At 36.1% G+C, this 20,504-nt stretch overlaps 1 protein-coding gene across 4 annotated transcripts in view; it reads right to left on the bottom strand.

The window, feature by feature from the left end:
* Nucleotides 1-20,504, bottom strand: part of Fgf13 (fibroblast growth factor 13) — a 577,979-nt gene that overhangs the window by 431,135 nt on the left and 126,340 nt on the right. The window lies entirely within an intron of this gene.

Genomic DNA, 20,504 nt, shown 5'->3' with positions numbered 1-20,504 from the left:
CTATGATATTGAGTCTCCTAAATAATTAAAGTGGTGCATTGCTTCATTGTTCAAGCACATGCTCTTTAATGGCATTGCCCATTTCCTTAAAAATGGAAAATACATTTTTCATTTTATTTACTTCCATTAATTTCCTCAAGTGAAATTTCACATGGATACATAGATAAATGGATGGAGAGACAGACGGATGGACAGAGAGATAAAAAAAACATTTCTAAATTTATTTTCAAATTTCATTATGGGTGTGAGTGGAAATTATTTTCCCTTCCAATTTAATAATTATGTGTAAATAAATGCTAATTCTGGTATAATTCTACAAATGAAATAAATAGCTAAGGAAATAGATCTACGCTCTTGAAAGCAAATGACATCCTGAGCTCAACAAATTTTAGTCAATTTTGTCCTGTCATTAAACAATGCAGGAAAATTGCTGTTATTTAAAACACTGTCTTTTAGTTTGTATAACATTGTTTTATCAAACTATACCTCAGAAATATTTTTTTCTTAAAAAGTTTCTACTTTTCCTACTTATTATTCTTCTGGATGTTCTAAATGCAATGTATTCCTTTTATGCTTTAGATTGTGTTTGTCCTTAAATTTTGCTTAAGATACATTTGTTTTCAAAATCATGTTTTTTTTTCCTTAGAATGCTCTCAATTTATAAAACATCCTATTTACACACACATAAACCAATTATGTAGTTTGGTATTCTCCTTTTTCTTTGAAAGTCATTGTATTTACCCTGATTGTCATTTATATTCCTTTTCTGTTTCTTCATTTCTAGTTCCTTTCTATTTTGCTCATTATATTTTCCATCTTTGAATGTCTGTTCTTATATCTTATCATTTTCCTCATTTTATATGTAAGTTTCTATTAGTTACTAATTCAATATTTAGTATTATCTACCAACTTCCTAACATACTCTTCTGCATATTCCAAACTTGTATTCTCTGCACTGGATTTTCTAAGTGGTGAAATGATCCAATATGCATTTATGTATTTATATCTACAATATATCATAAATGACACGATATCAACAACGTTCATAAGTAATAACTCCTTGAGATGAATGCATAGTCTTCTGTGTCAAAACAGGTTTTAACGCTCTTGAAATGATTTGCTCAGAGGTTGAAGTTTTCTTTCAAAACAGTAGTGAAATACTATAAATTTAAATACAGAAACTTAGGATATTTATCTTTGAGTTCTTTTTTCTTTCAGATAGGGTTTTGCTACATTGTTCAGGCTATTCTGGAACTCCTGTGCTCAAACAATTCTCCTGCCTTGACATCTACAGTCACATGCCACCTAGGTCATCAGGTATATCTTTTAAATGTTACCAATTTGTTTAGTGAATTATTAAAGTGTTTTTACTTGCTTTGTGTTCTCTTTCCATTTTCCACACATCACCTCTTTGAAATTTTCCAGCATAATTTTAAAATGGCATTGAGGCTGATTTTTATTTTTTTTAAAAAAAATTATACTTAATTATGTGCAACGTGTTTTGAAGTACATATATATTATGCAGCCACTACATCTAGCTATAAACACATGTACTATCCTCTCAATCGCATCATTTTTGTATGGAGAACTTTTAAAATTCACACAATGTTAATATTTATCAAGTGTTCAGGAGCTGGAGAGGTGGCTTGATATATCTCATCATTAGACAGTATACCTTCTTTTAGAGGGCTGTGGTCCAGTTCCAAGCACCCACATGATGTCTTACAACTGCCTGAACTCAAGTTTGGGGGCTCTGATGTCTTCTTATGGCCTTTGCAGTCTCCTACACACATGAAGTTCACATAAATTCATGAAGGCAAATACATACACAAAAATAAAATAAATCATTTTAAGTTCAACATCGGGCTATTAACTGCATGTCTGTAACTTATTTCTTTGAGGTTAATGAAATCTGGAATCTTATAATCAATATATCCCAAGTCAAAACTGGCCCAAATCACCATTCTACTCCCTAGTTCTGTAAGGTAAACATTTTTAGATTCCACATGTGAATAAGATCATGTACTGTTTGTCATTCTCTGATGAACCCCTCCTCCACATCTATCCGTATTATCACAAATAATAAGACTTCCTTTTCCTTTTTTTCCTTCCTCTTTTAAAAACAAGCTCTCACTGTGTAGCCCAGGCTGGCCTGGAGCTTGCTATGTAGCCCAAAATTGACACAATCTTCCTGCCTGAACCTTTGGAGTGCTAGCATTGCAAGCATGCATGACCATACCTGGCTCTAGGATTTCCTTTTCTAATAGGCTAATATTGCCTTATGTATATATGTTATAATAATACTCTAATAAACACAAATGGACAAATAGTTCTCCAAATTCCCATTTCATTTTTCATTAGATATAGCCAGCTGTAACATTACTGTATCACACAGTCATTCTATTTTTTTTTTTTTTTTTTTCTTTTTGAGACGCGGACCCCCTGCTGCCTCAGTTGTCCCGGAACTCACTATGTAGACCAGGCTGGCCTTGAACACACAGAGATCCACCTGCCTCTGCCTCCCAAGTGCTGGGATTAAAGGCGTGCACCACCATGCCCAGCCAGTCATTCTATTTTTAATTTGGTGGGGATCATCTACCCTTTTTTCCCATAATATCTATACTAATTTACACTCCTAACTATAGTGTATAAGAGTTCTTATTAGTCCTTAGTCCTAATCAATCCTTCTCTCTTGTTTTTATTTTAAAATATCCATTCTAACCAGAGTACTTGATTTTTATTTTCATTTCTTTGAAGATAGTGACGTTGGGCATTTTCATACAGTTGGTGGATTTGCATGTTCATCTTCACTTTATTTTCTTTGCTCTTTAGAAAATTTATTAGTTTGACATAATCTCAATTGTCTAATATTCTGTTGTCATTTATTGTCCAGATAAATGTCATGGTGATCCCCTACCTGTGGTGGTTTGATTAATAAATGTTCCCTATACTCTCAGCTCAAGTTTGAACACTTGGCCAATAGTTCGTGGCACTGTTTGGGGAGGATTAGGATGTGTGGCCTCACTGGAAGAAATATGTCACTGGGGGCAGGCTTTGGAGAGTTTGTATCATCATCCAATGGCCTGTTCACTCTGTTTCGTGTTAGACAAGTGAGCTCTCACCTTTTGGCTCCTGACACCATTGTTGCTGCCTACTGCCATGATTTCCTGCCATAATGAACTCTTAATCCTCTGAAACTGTAGTTCCAAATAAACCGTTCCTTCCATAAGTTTCTTTTAGTCAAAATGATTTATCACAGCAATACAGCAATAGAAAAATACCTAATATACCCCCTATATCTTTCCTCCCAGTAGTTTCATAGTTTTGGTTCTTACTTAAAAATCTTTATTCCATCTTGAGTTCATTTTTTTGATATGCCAGGCAAAGTTTTAATTTAATGTACATGAGGAAACATGTATATCCAGTTTCCTCAGAGCCATTTATTGAAATGCTCCCCCTCATTATGTGTTCTTGGCAGGTTTATGAAAAATAAGTTAGCTGTAAATTTACAGATTTCTTTTTGGAACCTCAACTGGACCATGGTTCATTGATCTTATATTATGCTGTTTTGGTTACTACAGTTTATACAGTACTTTGACATCAGGTAACGCCTTCAGTTTGAGTCTTGTCCAGGATTTCTTTGACTACCTAGGATCTTTGTTTCCATACAAATTTTATGATTCATTTTCAGTTTTGTGAACAATGTCACTGATACTTTAATAGTGACTGAACTGATTTTTACATAACTTCAGATAGTATGGACATTTTTAAGAGTATTGTTTCATCTAGTCCATGAACTTGGGATGGCTTACAATTTATATATGTCTTCTTCAATTAGAACGATTTAAAGGAATAGTACTTGCATGGAATTCTTGCTTGAATACTGTCAGTGGAGTGAATACATTTTCTTAAGAAATGCTAACTCCTTTACTTAAATGAGATAAGAATAAATTCAATTTTGAATAACCTGATTCCAAAACTCTCAGTACTAATCATTCAATTCAATTTCCTAGCAGGAGCTAAGCTGGAACCACTACAGACTTGGATGAGGAACCATTGCAGAAGAATATTCGCTAAGTTCTTCCCCCCAAACCTCCTTACATTTATTTTCTTTAATTTTAGGCTAATTCTTGTTAAGATGAGCCTGGAAGAAAGCAAATCTTATGGTCCAAGCATTTTTGCAGCACTGACAGGAAAATACAGAAGGATGGTGTCAAGTCTTACATAAGCATTTTAAGACATGAAAAAAAAAAGAGAGTTGGGATGGAGAGTTAGCCTAGTTATGAGCACTGATTGCTCTTGCAGAGGACCCAGGTTCAATTCCCAGCACCCACATGGTGGCTAATAACTGTTCATAACTCCAGTTCCAAGGAAATCCGGTACCCTCTTCTGACCTCCATGGGCATTTCACGACATGAGTGCACTTACATGCATGCAGGCAATACATTCATACACAAAAAATAAAATAAAAAACAATTTAAAAAAAAGAGTAAAGAGGAGAGACACCAATGTACAATTATCAATAGCACATTGTTTGTCTGATTAACCTTTTATAACATTTTCTCTTTGGATTTTACTGCTGTAGGAGAGCACTACTGATATTTATATATTGATTCTATGACCTGAATACTTGTTAAACTTTATATTAGTTCTATCAGTTTAATCTATGCATTTTTCCATTACCTTTATAACATTTTACACACATATATTTTTCTTTTTACAATGAATGTGTTAGAATTCATTTATTGTACAAAACTGGCAATTATAATTTTCCTTGTTCCTGACTGAAAAGAGATAAGAGAATATTTAATATTTCACCATTAGGAAAAATAATTGCCATAGGATTTTAGTAGATGGTCGTTTTCAGATGAGAAATCTTCTTGTGTTACCTTTCAATTTTATTTAATCATTAAAGTTTACTGAATGATTTGTGTAATTCCTGAGATGATGGTAATATTTTGTTATGTTTTTAATGAAAATTTGGTTGTCTGTTTCATACTGCATGGCATTTTTGTCGTATATGATATTGGATTCTTGACCTTTAGGATTTCTTCTCCATTTTAATTTTGGTACATGTTATATATTTATTTTAAATATTGTATTTTTAATTGTTGAATGCAGGGTTCTATATGTCCTTTGAATGTGATTTAACTATTTTATGTAAATGTTTTATGTTTTAAATTATGTCTTTGTTTATGCTATTAATTTGTGAAAAAAAACTGTTAAAAATCACCCACGATGATTGGTGCTGTACATCTACCCCTAATAATTCTGTCAAATTCTGCTTCATATATTTGACGCTATGTTGATATGTGGACCAGATTCAAGATGTTTATTTTATGTGTTGAATTTCTCCATTTCCATTAAACAATGTACTTCATTATTAATGTTGTTTTTGTCATTTTTTAACAGACTTAATTCACTTTATTTTTTTCTCATATAAAAGTCCTATGAAGTAGCCACAGCTGGAGCCTAGGTTTTCTGCATGGAGACTCTGGTGTGGGCTTTCACAAGATGGTTGATGAATTCCTGATAGGGACACTTGGTGAAGACTGTCTCTTTCTAGAGGTCACGGGTCCAGGCTTGGGAGGTCACAGAGGCTTCTGTGGAGGATTTGGGAGCAGACTCTGAGGCCATGGTTGGAGCGATGGCTTTTGTTTTTTGTTTTTATCACACATTATCTTAATTATATTTTAAGTTAACGTTTTTATTTTTACAATTTTCAGTATATTCACTTTGATCATTTCTTTGGCATTATACCTTTGAGCAAAAAGTCCAACAAGCACAGTGTCAAGTTCTTTAGAAAATGCAGTATGAGGATGTTTATTTCAACCAGATAATATACTCTATATTTACTATAATCAAGGGATGTTTCTACCATCAAATGTTAAGTTTTGTATTTACTGTGATATTTCTACGCTTTGGCTTTCATTTTCTTGATAACATTTTCATTGTCATCTTTTATGCCTCCTATTGGTTTAGAAGCTTTACTTTTACTAGTATTCATCTAGTAGAATTCATGCCCTGTTTATAGGATACTTGACTTAATGTAAAAAATTAATCAATATCTCTATCACCCTCCTATAAGCTGCAAGACTGTAAAATATTTTAAATCTTATTACCTCTCCCCATCCTCCATGTTATTGTCTCACAACTTCAGCGTCATCTTACTATAATCTACTGAAAGTAATATTTTTGTTTCATGTAGCCAGTGTATATTTAGATTTATAATTGTTTCTCAATAACACTGGTCCCATTGTCTGTTGCATTGTATGCATTATTTGTGTTTTGATCCATTCCCCCATATAATCTTTCTCGTAATGGTAATTTGAACAATAGCCAGTGCTTATCATAAAATTTGTCCAGCTTTTTCATTTAATAATTCCTTAATATTACTGCCATTCAACAATTCTGTTATACATTCAATTGTATCAACTCAAAATCAGTATGTTGAAAACTTTGTTTTGATTTGCTTATCCTAGTTTGAGGATTGTTTTAATTTCTTTTGTTTTTTATGTATTTCTCCCTCCATTTCCTCAGGAGGTTTGTAATCTGAGCTCTCTTTTCTTCTCAACATAAAATTTAATAAAAGTAATGGCCACAAGGAATCAGAGGTTTCCATAGAGATGAGTTGCTACTCATATGGACTCATAAGAATAGTGACAGCAGTAACAAGTCCCATGTAAGCTCAAGAGAGACAAAAATCCCAAGGTATTTTAGGGAAGTGGGTAAGAAATCCCAACCCTACCAGAGGATCTATTGGCAATCGATGGCTGCTGGAATGAAGAGAGTCAGTCACTTTCAAGCATGTGACTCTTGATAAGTTAACGAAGCTCCATTGGATGGTCCCACACCACATGACATTTGGGGACAAAAAAATTTACTGTATAGGCATATATATGTATACTAGAGCACATTAAATTGGGGCGGGTAGATAGTGAGGGCATGCAGACAGGGGAAAGGATCTAAACAATAAAAATATATTGTACGGATTTTTCAAAAATTAAATGAAAATTTAATTAAAAACTAACAATAACAATCTAAGAAGAATTATAAAGCCTAAATGAGAAAACTAGCTTAAAGTAGATAATATTCAGGAAGATTTAAACTTTTTGAAAACATTAATTTATTTTGCATGTGTGTGTGTGTGCATGCGTGTGTGTGTGTAAATATGTGGGAGTGCATATTCCACCATGTGGGTCCTGGGGATCAATCTCAGGTCAGGCTTGGTGGCAATTGCCTTCACTCACTGAGCCATCTCTCAAATCTGATGATTATAATAAATATTTTAATAAGTGTTAGTCTAACCACTCTACTCACTCTTTTCCCATCTTAAGGTAATAGGGTAGCAATCTTTCTCTTGCATAACAGAGTCCTGTATACTAACTTCAGGCTTTCTGTTAGAGCAAGTAAAGAAAAGTTGATAATTGCTGAGAGAGGGGGAATCACTCTTTCTTGAGGGTGTAGTCACTGGTATGTTTCCTGGTAGATGTCCCCACATAAATGTACATATGGGAAGCACTAATTGGACTTAGTGGGCTATCAAAAACAAAAGAAAAAGATGTGAAATTGAGAGGGGAACCTATTCGGCCAGATGTGTTGCAGCTGGAATGGGTGCATATAATCATATTTCATTGGATACATGTATGAATTTTTTAAGAATTAAAAATAGTAACAAATAAAATTAATTTACCCATCTAAAGTAAAAGAGGGAGAGGGGAAAGGTAGGACAGGAAAATGGCTCAGCAGTGTAAAGGCACTTGCCAAGGAAGGACTGAGGACCTGACTTCCATTCCACATGTTGGAAGCAGAGAACCAACACTCACAAGCTAGCTGTCTTCTGATCTACACAGAAGTACACACACACACACACACATACACACACACACACACAATGAATAACAAATAAATAAATACATGTTAAAAATGGGAAAAAAGTAAAAAGGACCCATGCCTAGCCAAATGGAAGAAGGAAGGAATCAGTCTTCCTCTCCCTTACCCCCATCTTCTGTGAAGAAGTCTAAGGCAAGACTTTGCCTAGAAAACTTGTACTACAAACAACAGAAATCAGGTGGAGCCAAACCATTTGAAAGCAGTAGATGTCTAGTGGCAATATTGTTCATTTATCCACCATGAGTGTTGCTTGGGCACATAGAATTGAAGTCTTCACTCACATGGCCATTTGTTTCCTATTCCAATTGGACATTGTGCAAAATTATTACAGGGTTTAATGTGATGAGTTGGCAAGAAATGCTTGCCAAGTTTCAAAGGTTTAGGGGAGATGGTAAAACTCTGAAAGGCACTTTCTTTTCAATTATGCTTGGAACTGTTCATAACTCAGAACAAAATGTAGTCCTTGGGCTGTCTTTTCCTGGGAGTTGGCACTAAGTTTCTCATGACTCTTATCAGTTTCCTAAATAAGTGTATTTATGTGTAATTACTGCTGACTGCTAGGGAGACTTCTGTTGGTCCCTTTATTTAGTAATCTAGGATTAGACGAATGTGTGTTGTTATGTCGGTATTCTTTCTCTCATTTCAAAATCAATTTTTATCATAAAATATACAACTCACATAGACTAGGAAACTCAAGACATTATATTTAGTAATTCTGAATGAATTTTAATGATTTCAAGTTACCACTATCTTCTTTTCACATACTTATAAATATGGGTAAAATGTTTGTTGAATAGTTGAAACTTAAATGGAGATTAAGCATAGCAAAAAAAACTAAGCAATAAAGCCCACTGTTTCTTGATTCATAAAATATATTAAGCCAAATGTGAAAGGTAATAAACCTAATTAAGTTAAAAGACATGCTTCAACTTGCCAAAGATTACAAAGTTCACCTATCTTCCCCTTTCCTTCCATTCACCCTAGATCAAGTCATCACCATGTCTTTTTTAGACTGGTTTTGATTCCCAGCACCCTCATGGCAGCTAACAACTATCTGTAACTCCAGTTCCAAGGGATTGAACACCCTCTTCTGACCTGCGCAGACACTGCATGACACGGGTTCATATACTTACATGCAGGCAGTACACTCCTACACATAAAAATAAAGATAATATATGAAATAACTTGACAATCACTTCCCATTGTCTTTAAAGTATGATCAATTCCTTTTTGAAGAACAGATTGATTTTGAAGGTCCTCGGACTTACTGCCTTAATCTCAGCTTTTGATCCTTGTCTCTAATGCTGGCTTTCACGGAGTTCATCGCAGTATATTACATTATCCTTTCCTGCTTTAGAATGTTTGAGCCAGATCTTTTGGAAATGTTCTGCTTACCCATGGTTCCCTAAATAACTGCTCCTTCATATTCAGTCATGTATCAAATCAATTTTCACTTCCTCTGGACATGAACTTTTGTGCAATGTCCCACATTGGGCCAGATCTCTTATAATCTGTAGTTTCTGTTCACAGGACCTACCATGTTTGTAACATAGAACTTCAGTAGCTATCTGTCAAATGCAAGAATCACTTCACTACTAACTCTTCTTGACAGTATTAGGCTGTAAAAGATCACTAGGCAAGTGGTGAGCTGTAAAAAGATCACGAGGCAAGTGGTAAATCCAGGATTTGAACCCAATAATTCAACTTGATTTTCAGACCATCTTCCTTTTCTGCCTTTCTCTGCTCCTCTGGTCCCCTGGCACCTAATACTCTAAACAGGGAGCTATCACAATAAGCAGTGTTGGCTAATACTGGTGGTATCATAGGGGTTATGTCTACTTCGACCTAAACACACACTGGCAATTACTTTCTGCCCTGGATGGCACTTTCTTATATGTAGAAGAGACAGTTATCTGCAAGACTCATACATTGCCATCATCAAGGCACTGTTCCTTCAATAAGGATGACTGTTCCCATAAAGCCCTCTTTCAAAACACTGATAAGTATATTATACAGAAAGTAATATTTGCTTTATGAATACCTCAATGTTGTTAAATGTCAGTTCTTTTCAGTTGACTCACATGTGATGAGACACTCGAATAAGTAAAGAAAAGAAGGAACAGAAATTCAAGGACATGGAGAAGGAAAAAGCTCTCGAATTGTCCACAGTCTACATTTGACTCCCTTCCTGCCTATTTTCGCATTTTCTATGAGTTTTGAGTGGGTAATTTAATTTTAAATTCTATATATGCCTGTGTATGAAATTACCCATAGCAAAACAATGGCATACTATGTGTATACTTCTCCAAGTAGTTTCATTTATACAGCTTAAATCTATAATAATCATCCCACATTACTGATAGGTGCTCTCTGATTATTTTAGTAGTGCCCTTTGCTTGCCATTCAGAGCTCCATGCATGTAGATAAGCCTTCCCTATATTTAAGTTATCCATTAGCAAGACCATCACATAAATGGCTTCTCTGGTAACCTCACACTGAAGCACTCTGTGGGCCATTAGTGCATTCTGAATTCGAAAACCAAAAATTATAAAATGGAAATTTCTGACCTGAATGTGGCCTAATTATCACATGGCCAAATACAATCAATGCAATCACTAGAATAAATATGCTGCTATGGAAATGCAAAATGCACTCATTTGGATACCTAACTGTTTACTCTCACAGTATCTAGCTTGTGCATTCGCCAGATCTTAAAAAACGCAGTCAAAAGATGGGAAGAACTACAGCATCTTCTGACTGTATACAAAGTAATTTTCTTTAAAGAAATTGGCATTAGTATTTTCTTTTTCATTTAATGACCTAATATTTTCTCCTCTGTCACCAGGCAGTGAAATATGAGCATTAAATATAAAGATGAGTAAGATGCAACTCTCAGCTATCATAATGTTTCTGGTAAGTTCTTACTTGCCAAACTTAACACTGGAAAAATAATCTTATGGTCCTCTGATATTTTGGTAACTCTATTCAAGAACTCACAGTCTTTAGGGCAGTGAATTTGCTAGCACATTTAACAAACTGTCTTCTGAGGTTTGCCCAGTGTTGTCATAGTATTTCAGTCTGCCTCCCACTGAAGGCCACAGAGAAAGTAGCACTTAACACAGGTATATTTATTAAATGACACAGAAAAGAGGAAAGAATGTTCTGAAAACATGAGATTTAAACAGGTAGGTCTAGTGGAACTGTAGGATGGTTTCCCCATATTACTGCACCTGAACTGAATTTAGGATAAATTCACTGTTCTACAAAAGGACAGGAGAGTGTGATATTGATTTGCATGGAGGCTGGACACAGATTCAGCTAAAGTGTACTGATTCAATATTAAAATTACTGCTTCCTAGTGGGCTTTACTTGGCTACTTACAAGATTCATTGGTAGTATTCAATAAATGCTGGCTGAGACTTAATAAATTGTGCCTCCATTTAAATCAAGCCTCTGTAATATAACTAACAATTACCAATGGAGTGTTTGTTTCTGACTAGTTGGAAAAAAAATCTTTTTGGAAAAGGTCATGTATATTAGAAGCAAAACCCATTTCTTAATGCCCCAAGGAATTGTTATACCACATTTGGAAATACTGTGCGACTTCATTTCAGAGTGGAGTCCAGTATTAGGTGACTCCAGATAAGGGCTGGATACTGTACTTAATGCCTATATCTCCGGCCTATATGACAGCGCCAGACACAGCATAAACATCAAATACACACACACACACACACACACACACACACACACACACACACACTTTATTTTATGAGGTAGCATAATAGCAAAAAATGTGAACCAGTCCCTGAGTACAGACTCGAGGAAGGTGCCTTGGATTAGGTATTTTTTTAACAGACAACAAATATCACAGATCTCTCTCTCTCTCATAAATGAACACAAAAGAGAAACTGGCCTAAAAGTATTGATTACTAGAAGTTTGGAAAGATGCAGGAGAATTTGCACAACAGGAAGTTGGGGAACAGGACAAAAAACATATTTACAGAGGATGGTTAAGTCCTAGTTTTCTAAAACAAGGTGGGTCACAACGAGCTTTATAAGACCTATAAAGAAGAGCTCAAAAGTTTCCCAACAAATGATGAGGAGATGGAAACACTAATTACACAGTTATAATCGGTGCTCACTATGTGCATGTGTTGAAACATCACATCAGACCTATTAATACATGGTAATAAAAATAAACTAAATAGTAAAGGGGGAAAGAAGGTTTTGAGAGTTGTTTAGGCATGAAACTCCAAATAACATATAAATCTCTTTAAAAAGAAAAGCCTGTTTGTCATTTAAGCGTTAAATCACAGGAAGCACGTACATAGTAAGTATATTTTTTGAATTTTATTGAATTTTTCAATTTTCATACAATACAATTTGATGGAATTTAGATTTCCTCCCCGATCTTCACCTCCCCTTATTGCTCCCTGACCAATTTAATGTACTTGATATATTATATATACATATATGTTTATATGGCCTATGGATTTCCATCCCTGTAAGAAACAATCTCTCTCCCTACAAGCTGCCATCGATTACCAAAAGTTCCTTATTGTGGGTTGAGAGTTCTTATTCACTTCCCCATGCCTATGCTTGGATTTTGTCTGGCTCAAAAGAGGGGGATTGTAGGAGACAAGGCAGGTGTTATTAAGGGGAAAATGGGGGAAATGGGAGTGCTTTAACTAGGGAGGCAGTAGGGAAGGTTATAGAGGGGAAAGTGAGAGGAAAGGTAAATAATGCTTAGATAGCGTGAAAATCAGATGGAAACATGTTAGGAGTTCAAAGTCCTACTGAAAAATACACATAATATACACAAGTGCATGTGTATAGTTGAAGGCCACACACACACACACACACACACACACACACACACACACACAAACAAACAAACAAAAAACCCCACAGTGCCAGACAGGAGAAACCTCCCTTTGAGTAAGTATATTTTTCAGCTACATACTGGTCACTGTCCATTAGCTCATTCCTTCATGCCCATGACCCATTGAAAGCAGATCTTTCCCCACTAAAATGGGGAAAGTGAGGGGGCATGCAGAAAGTGGTTGACTTACCAAAGGCTCATGATTAGCAAGTGGTGAAATCAGATAATTCAGACTGAAGTTCATGTTGCTTCCTCTTTCTTACTGTCTCCTGGGTCTACTCAACCATCTTTGGCACATCTGTAGCATGACAACCTAAGTCTGTGAGGTTTTTTTGTTTTGTTTTGTTGTTTTATTTTGTTTTGTTTCCCCACAGTGGTTCTGATTCGTATGTTCAATTAATAGTAATTTACGGAATAATTACAGTGAGAAAGAAAGGATGAATATGCATGCACCACAGAGAAAGAGCATAAGCCAACCACTCAGGCCATCAGCACACTGCACATAAAGCCTTTAAAATATCCATCTCTGTGAGTTAAGCTGAAGAATCTGGATGCTCACAGAGCCATGGGTCATCTTTGCAAATATGCTAACACTTGTTCTGCCATTAGCACACCTTAACAGTCATCAATATGAAGTGGGGATAGGCCAGCCATTTCCAGACATTCGGCTACTAAGTCCAATAACTGGGAGTAAACACAGTGCTGTAATCTATGTAATATCCTCACTTAATACCGAAGAATAGGTATTACCTGTATTAAACATGTCCAATTCTTTTCCTCCACAAATTTAGAAAGACTTTGAAAAAGAGTCTAAAACTCATAGTGTTATTACAGAATCAAGGAGTGACTATTGTCCCAGTTCCATAATGAATGCAGATCAAATACGCTGGAACTGGAAAAATAAATTTAATTTGAAGGTTTCTATCTGCATGTTCTGCTTCTATTTTCTATGATAAGATTATTGAACAAAGTTCAGAGGACTTTTTCAGTTCAAACGTTTTCCCATAATGGCAAATCAATCTGCTCAGGCACACAGAACATCAAAACAGTAACAATGAAGAGCTATCATTGAAAGTTGATCCAATTTACACATAAATATACTGACTACAGTTTAATGAAACTTTATGGAGGAACAAAATTGGCTGGAGGATCTTTATTGGTCTTTTAAAGTAGCTACTAAGTACAATAAAAATCACCATTCATGCCAATTCTAATCAATCTTGTGTATTTCCTCTGCACTGTTACAAAATACATTTCATAGAAGGGTAGAGCAACCTCATAGCAGGAGAATCTGTGGTAGCTGAAGCCAAGCACAGCTAATTTGCTGCTTAGAACAGATGCAAACTACAGAATTCACCAATCTTGATCAGCTCTGATAGGGAGGACCAATTCCCATATGCATTACTTCTATGGCCTTTATGTTACTGTAATAGGACTCTTGGATCTGGATGCATACTGTGGAGTTTGGCAGGATGTGAGCATAAAATACACACTTCTTTACCTGCTACCAAAAACTATGATAGAAAAGCAATGTGTCATGCCAAGTCTGATGAAATACCAGCTAGAACTAGATCTCAGAATCAGTAGAAAGAGCCAGGAACAGGGACAGGATGGTAACATGAAGAAAAACACGATGGTAACCTACCATACATGGAGCCAGCAAAAACAGAAGTCATGGAGGACACAGCATAACCTCAGGTGTCATTGTTCAGGTGCCAACCATCTTTTTGTGCTTGATAACTTTCTAAGTAAGCTAGACTGCCTAGCCAGGTAAGATCCATGGATCTACCTGTCCTTGTCTCCTCAGTGGTAAAATTATAAGCATGTGCTACCACATCTGGCTTTTTTCACATGAATTATTTTGATCTAATTGAGGCCCTCATGCTTGTACAGCAAGCACATTACTAACTGACCTGTCTCTCTAACCCATGCTCCACCCTACCTCCTTTAGGTGTTCTATGCAAAGGATGAAGAATTTGGAGCTGAACGCTCTCCATACTTGTATCCCAACCAACAACTAATATAGTGACTTAGCACAAATTAGATATTAGGGACAATGTGCCAAGTAAAGAGAGATGGGTGAGCGTAGCAATTTTAACATGCCAATTTTCAGAAGTAAAATGTAGTCTTGGAGTAGTTGAGTAAGGATCATAAAGTTCTGAGTTAAAACCTAGTTCTGAAGCTTGTTAACTACTTGACTTCATCTGAAATTGAAATTGATTGTACTGAATTCCTATGGCTGTCATGGGGATTAAATGAGTTAGTATATCTAGTACATTTAGTAAAGTGTCTTGTATATGATAAAAACTCCACAAGTGCTCGTTGAGGTCATCATCATCATCATCATCATCATCGTCAAACAACAATGCCATTATCATCAAATTTGCCATTGATCAAATTAGAGACACTGCTAACAAACATTTAAGAAGGCAGAATCATAGTGATTCTGTCATGAGGGTTCCTAACGAAAAATATTTGATAAGCTCCATGCCTATCTCACTTGCTAACATATACAATGTTCTTCTGGGGTTTGACTGTTCCCTCACTCCATCCTCAATATCTGTAGCTAGGAAAGTCAATTTCCATACAATACCTGTGTAAAGGTGCTACTTGCCAAGTTATAAAATGAGAGGGTACCAAAAATTAGGACAAACATTTAAGAGACAAAGGAGGATGAATCTTAGGAGAAGGCTGCATATACCCTTACCTCCCATGCTCCCCCTCTTCCTTTATTATATAATAATCTTTGGGAAACCCTGACTTGGTTAAATCCAGCTTTGATGACACTGTGCCTGCTAACAAGCTGCTTAGTGCTGCTGGGGAAAACAGACAAATGTTCTGTCTTTTATCTTTTAAACTGATGACTCAAGCCTGAAATGGGACCCTTAGTGCTGTCTGTCATATCTTTCCATGAACAACTATTTCATAATTTCTTTTCTGTGCTCACACCTCTATTTCTTCTGCCTTGTTTACAGCTAATGTCCAAATCTATTTCAGTGAGCATTTGTAAGAAAACCCTTATATCTTTCCACTGCTGTCCTTACCTATCCATCAGGATCTGTGAGGTACACTTGCTCCTATCCTTTCTTGGTACTGAAAGACTTTACTCTTCCCAGTTATGTCTATATCACTGTATCATCTTCAAACCACAATAACCTCCTTCTTTAAAGTAATAAAGCTAATCTTTGGCCATACATTCTAATCCTTCAACTACCATCTGATCCTTCCTTTCTACTTTAGAGATCGGCTCATGAAAGAGTTGATGCCCATACAAGTTGTTGTCTTTCATCTCCTCTCACTCACTTTTATAATGTTCCCCATATTCCTCAAAGCATCCTTTCAACCCCACTACTTCACTAGAAATACTCTGATCATCAACAATCTCACAATCTCCCTGTTGTCACATCTATAACAGCAATTTACACTTGTGCTTATCATGCAAAAGGCCCTGGGTTCAATCCCCAACACACACACAGAGACACAGATACACAAACACACACAAACTCAACTCTCTACAACATTCATGGAGTTTATTACTTCTTCAGTCTTGAAACTTTTTGTTTCTGGAGTATCTTACTCTCCTGATTTTCTTTCTATATCATCATTCATGTCTTGTCATCTCTCTGCTGGCTCCTTCTTACTACTTGTTTACTGTCAGAGTTCTCTAGAACCCAATGCTCAGATGTCCTCACTTCTCCCAGTTATCAATTAACCCAGTCCCAACAAACTTATGATGATTGCCAAATTTATATTCTCCAGCCTGATCTTCCCTTTGAACTTCAATCTTTTTATGTTCAACTACCTATTTGGTATGCATTTTTATCTTTTCATACCTGAAACTTGAAATCTCTATTTTCTCCTACAAATTATTCCATTTTTGAGTGTTCTTCCTATTAGTTAGGAACAACATCTACATTGGTGTTACTCACACCCAAACCTAGGAATCATCCTTGATTCCTCTCATATATATTCCATTCATTTCTTTCCTCTCCATTTGCAAATGGTATCACTAATCTGATCACTTTCATCACCTCAACTATTACACTACATTATAAGCTACTATCACTGTCTACTTAGATTTCTATAATAATATCTAAGTTCCCAGCTCTTATCCCCTCTTTTTCATACAATTTCAAGAGTGATGATCATTTTCAAAAGAATGTCAGATTATATCAATCTTCTGCTAAAAGTTTCCCAAATATTTTTTCTCACTTTAGAATAAGATTAGGTTTTGATTTTGAGAGCAGGATGGCCTCAAATTTATGATCATCCTGACTCAGGGAAACTGGAGTTTATAGGCATGTGCCACCATGTTTGAGTAAAAGAAATCTAGATTCTTTCTCATGGGCTTCTAGGCTCTGCACGATCAGAACCCTGGCCATTCATACTGTATTCCAGTGGTATAATTTTTGTTCCTCTTCAAGCACAGCAAACACACGTCAACCTCATAGCCACTGTTCTTAGTCTATCATCTGATTAGCACATTCTTCATCCAGATATCTTCATGGCCAATGTGCTTATTTCCATCTGTTCTCTCCTCACATACCCCCCAGTGGCCTTTCCTGACCACTCTGATTGAAAACACAGACTTAATTATTCTGTTTATTTTCTCAGCCAAAGTGGAGTGAATAATGTATCGAAAATGCATACACACCAAGAACTTTGGAATATAATCTTACTGAAATACAAAGAACTCTTTATCATGGATTAGAATTAAAGAAAGTTTTACTTAACATCAACTCTAAGCCTGATGACTGGTATCCTTAGAAGCGGAGAAGACACACACACACACACACACACACACACACAAACAAACAAGTCTGTGTGAAGTTGGAACTAGAGAGAACATGGAGAGAACTTGCTATAAGTCAAAAGATATGAAAGATTGCCAGTAGCCACCAAATGCTGGATGCTGAGGATAGAATACTTAGAGCCTTGAGGAGGAGCATGGCCCTATGGATGCACCTTTGGAATTCTGGCTTCCAGAACAAATTTCCATTGTTTTTAAATGGTCTGTTTGTGGTAATTTACTATGATAGCCCCAGGAAATTAATACAGTTGCTTTGATTTTCTTAATAGTATCATTACATAGAATTTACCTGATCAGATAACAGCACTTGCTGGGCTACTGTCTGCCTCTCTCATCAGAATTAAGAATGATGTGCTATCCTGGAGTCTAAAATTAACTTTGGCTACTAAGCATGGCTATTTTTAGAATGAATGAAGGAAGAATCAATGTAGAAGTGGCTCACATCTGTAATTCTAATACTTGGAGAGGCTGAGGCTGGAGGGTTGCTGTGAGTTCAAGGGATACATAGTGAATTCCAGGCCAGACTTGGCAATAGTGTGAGAACCAGTCTCAAAAAAATTAATAATAATAATTGAAGGAAAGAGAAAAGCACAAAGTGCTCACCATGTGTGAAATTCTGTTTTGTGTGCAGATACATCCTTCCCACTCATGTTTTGGAAAGAAATCTAGTGTTGTAGAAAGCTAGAATATTACAAGATGATGCTCCTCAGGGAGGCATTCCCTGGGCATCTATTTAAGCAATAATGCCTGCACAGAACGTGGCCTTGGCTAAGCAATGCCAATGAGACAGACCTCACCCACAGAGCAGGGCTGGCCAAAATATATGCAAAGTATGCTTGTGAAGCAAATATCTATTTTGGATCTGGATCCAATTACAGGAATGCCTCACTTCATTCCTTTCTTCTCATGACTGTGAAGCTGTGCCAGAAAAATCCCCAACCTTCAAACACCTCCAAAAAGATCTAAGGAAGGAAGTCAAGTGCTTGCCTATACCTTCTGCACAGTGCTCTAGAAGCAAGTCAGCCTCAGTGAGTAGAGGCTGTGGTTTGTATGTTCCGTGTAAGGTAAAGAGTGTGACTCTAGGCGCTAGAGCCCAGATAAATGAAGAGACAGATGAGATCGCTGATGCAACAGTAGGTTGTGAATTATATGAGATATATGAGCCACAGAACAAGAGTTATAATGAACATAACAACAAAGAAGAAAATGAAAGAAAAAGAAGAGGAAGAGAAAGGAAAAGTAGGGAAATGGAGGAATATTGAAAGTAGGAAAAAGGATGAGGTTAGAGAAAATGGAGAGGAGAAATAATTTAATTGCATATGTCACACGTGACTACAATTTCCATTGAACATTGCAAATGTGACTGCTAAACTCTTGACATTCTATCAGTCCCCAGTGTAGACACATTGGGCAAGTTCCTCCCCCTGCCTGGGCTTTGTTTTTACCACCAGTCAATATACTGGCTCTGGTATTTTTACCAATTTTACAAAATATGTTTTATAAACATGCATCACATAGTCTCACTTTAATAAAGATATTGTATCTATGCTAAAAGGCACAGAAAAAATTCAGAGACATTATACCAAATAGTGATCTGTATAGACTTGAAATTTTGATGATTTTTACTTTTTCTTTAGCTACAGATGAACATTATGTGATCATTTTAAATTATTTCTTTAAGGCAATGTAACTACTTGTTCCTTCACATGACAGATAGGGTCCCTAGCATTTAGTATGTCAAAGGATCCAAATACTTTTTATGGCTGGTATGTTTAAGGAGCACTGAGCCTCCCAGAAGGCACAGGTGCCTCCTAATATTGCTATCAAATTTATTCTGTTGGGGGCTCTCCACAAGCCTGAAAATCAATTCTTTTGTCCTTTCACTTTTAGAAGACAAGACAGCAGAGAGAGAGAGAGAGAGAGAGAGAGAGAGAGAGAGAAGAGAGAGGAAAAATTTACAATTAAATTTGGCTAAAGGAAAGGAAGGAGTGGGAAGAGACTGTGTAGATGGGTGTGAATTTTCCTTTTGGCAGGTAGAAAATATGCTAAGACTATGTAGAGTTGGTGGCTGCATGCATTGTACATGTATTATATGCTACTGATGTGGATATTTAAATGGGTTGTACGCTGTATGAATTTCTTCTTAATTGAAAACAAAATTTAAGCCATGAGCATTATATAACAGTAACTTCATTAAAGATGTGAAAAATGCCTCTCTTTGTTTTATATGACCATCATGGAGATAAAAAAAAGATCAAAGTTTTTAAGATTTGTTTATGCATATGAATGTTTTGCTTGCATGTATGTATGTGTACCAAGTGTATGCCTTGTGCCCTCAAAGGCCAGAAGAGGGTGTCAGATCCCCTGGAACTGGAGTTACAGATGGTTGTGTGCTGTTACATTGGTGCTGGGACCCAAACCCATGCCCTCTGCAAGAGTAGTAAATCTTCTTAACCACTGAGACATTTCTACAGGCCCAGATATAAATTTTACAAGAAGCCTTATCTTTTTGTTTGGGTAAATGAATGTATTCTTATCAAATATGCAATGTTATAGTGCCTTAACCATCATTATAAGATTGTAGAATTAAAAGTGAAGATACTTCATTTTACAGAATCGAAAACACATGGGCTATGAAACTAGATTTAGAACCCAAGTATTCTTGTCTAATGTTCTTTCCACAACATCACATTGCTAGTCTTTTATTCATTTAGCTTTCTGAACCACTTCAAAATTATTAAATCAATATTTAGTGAGGTCAAATAATCAGCCTTCATGCCATGTTCTCTAATTGACCTTATGGACCCAAATGTCTTTTGATAATACTGTACAGTGACTGTATGCTTTAATAGTTGCATTGAACAATCTCATCCTTGTTTGATGGAGTTATTTCAATTGTGAGAGGCAGGCAATGGG

This window comes from Nannospalax galili, unplaced genomic scaffold, assembly GCF_000622305.1.
Source record: "Nannospalax galili isolate Female #2095 unplaced genomic scaffold, S.galili_v1.0 scaffold167, whole genome shotgun sequence".
Classification (NCBI taxonomy): domain Eukaryota; kingdom Metazoa; phylum Chordata; class Mammalia; order Rodentia; family Spalacidae; genus Nannospalax; species Nannospalax galili.
The sequence above is the reverse complement of the archived record's forward strand: the minus strand, read 5'-3'. Positions and strand labels throughout refer to the sequence as shown.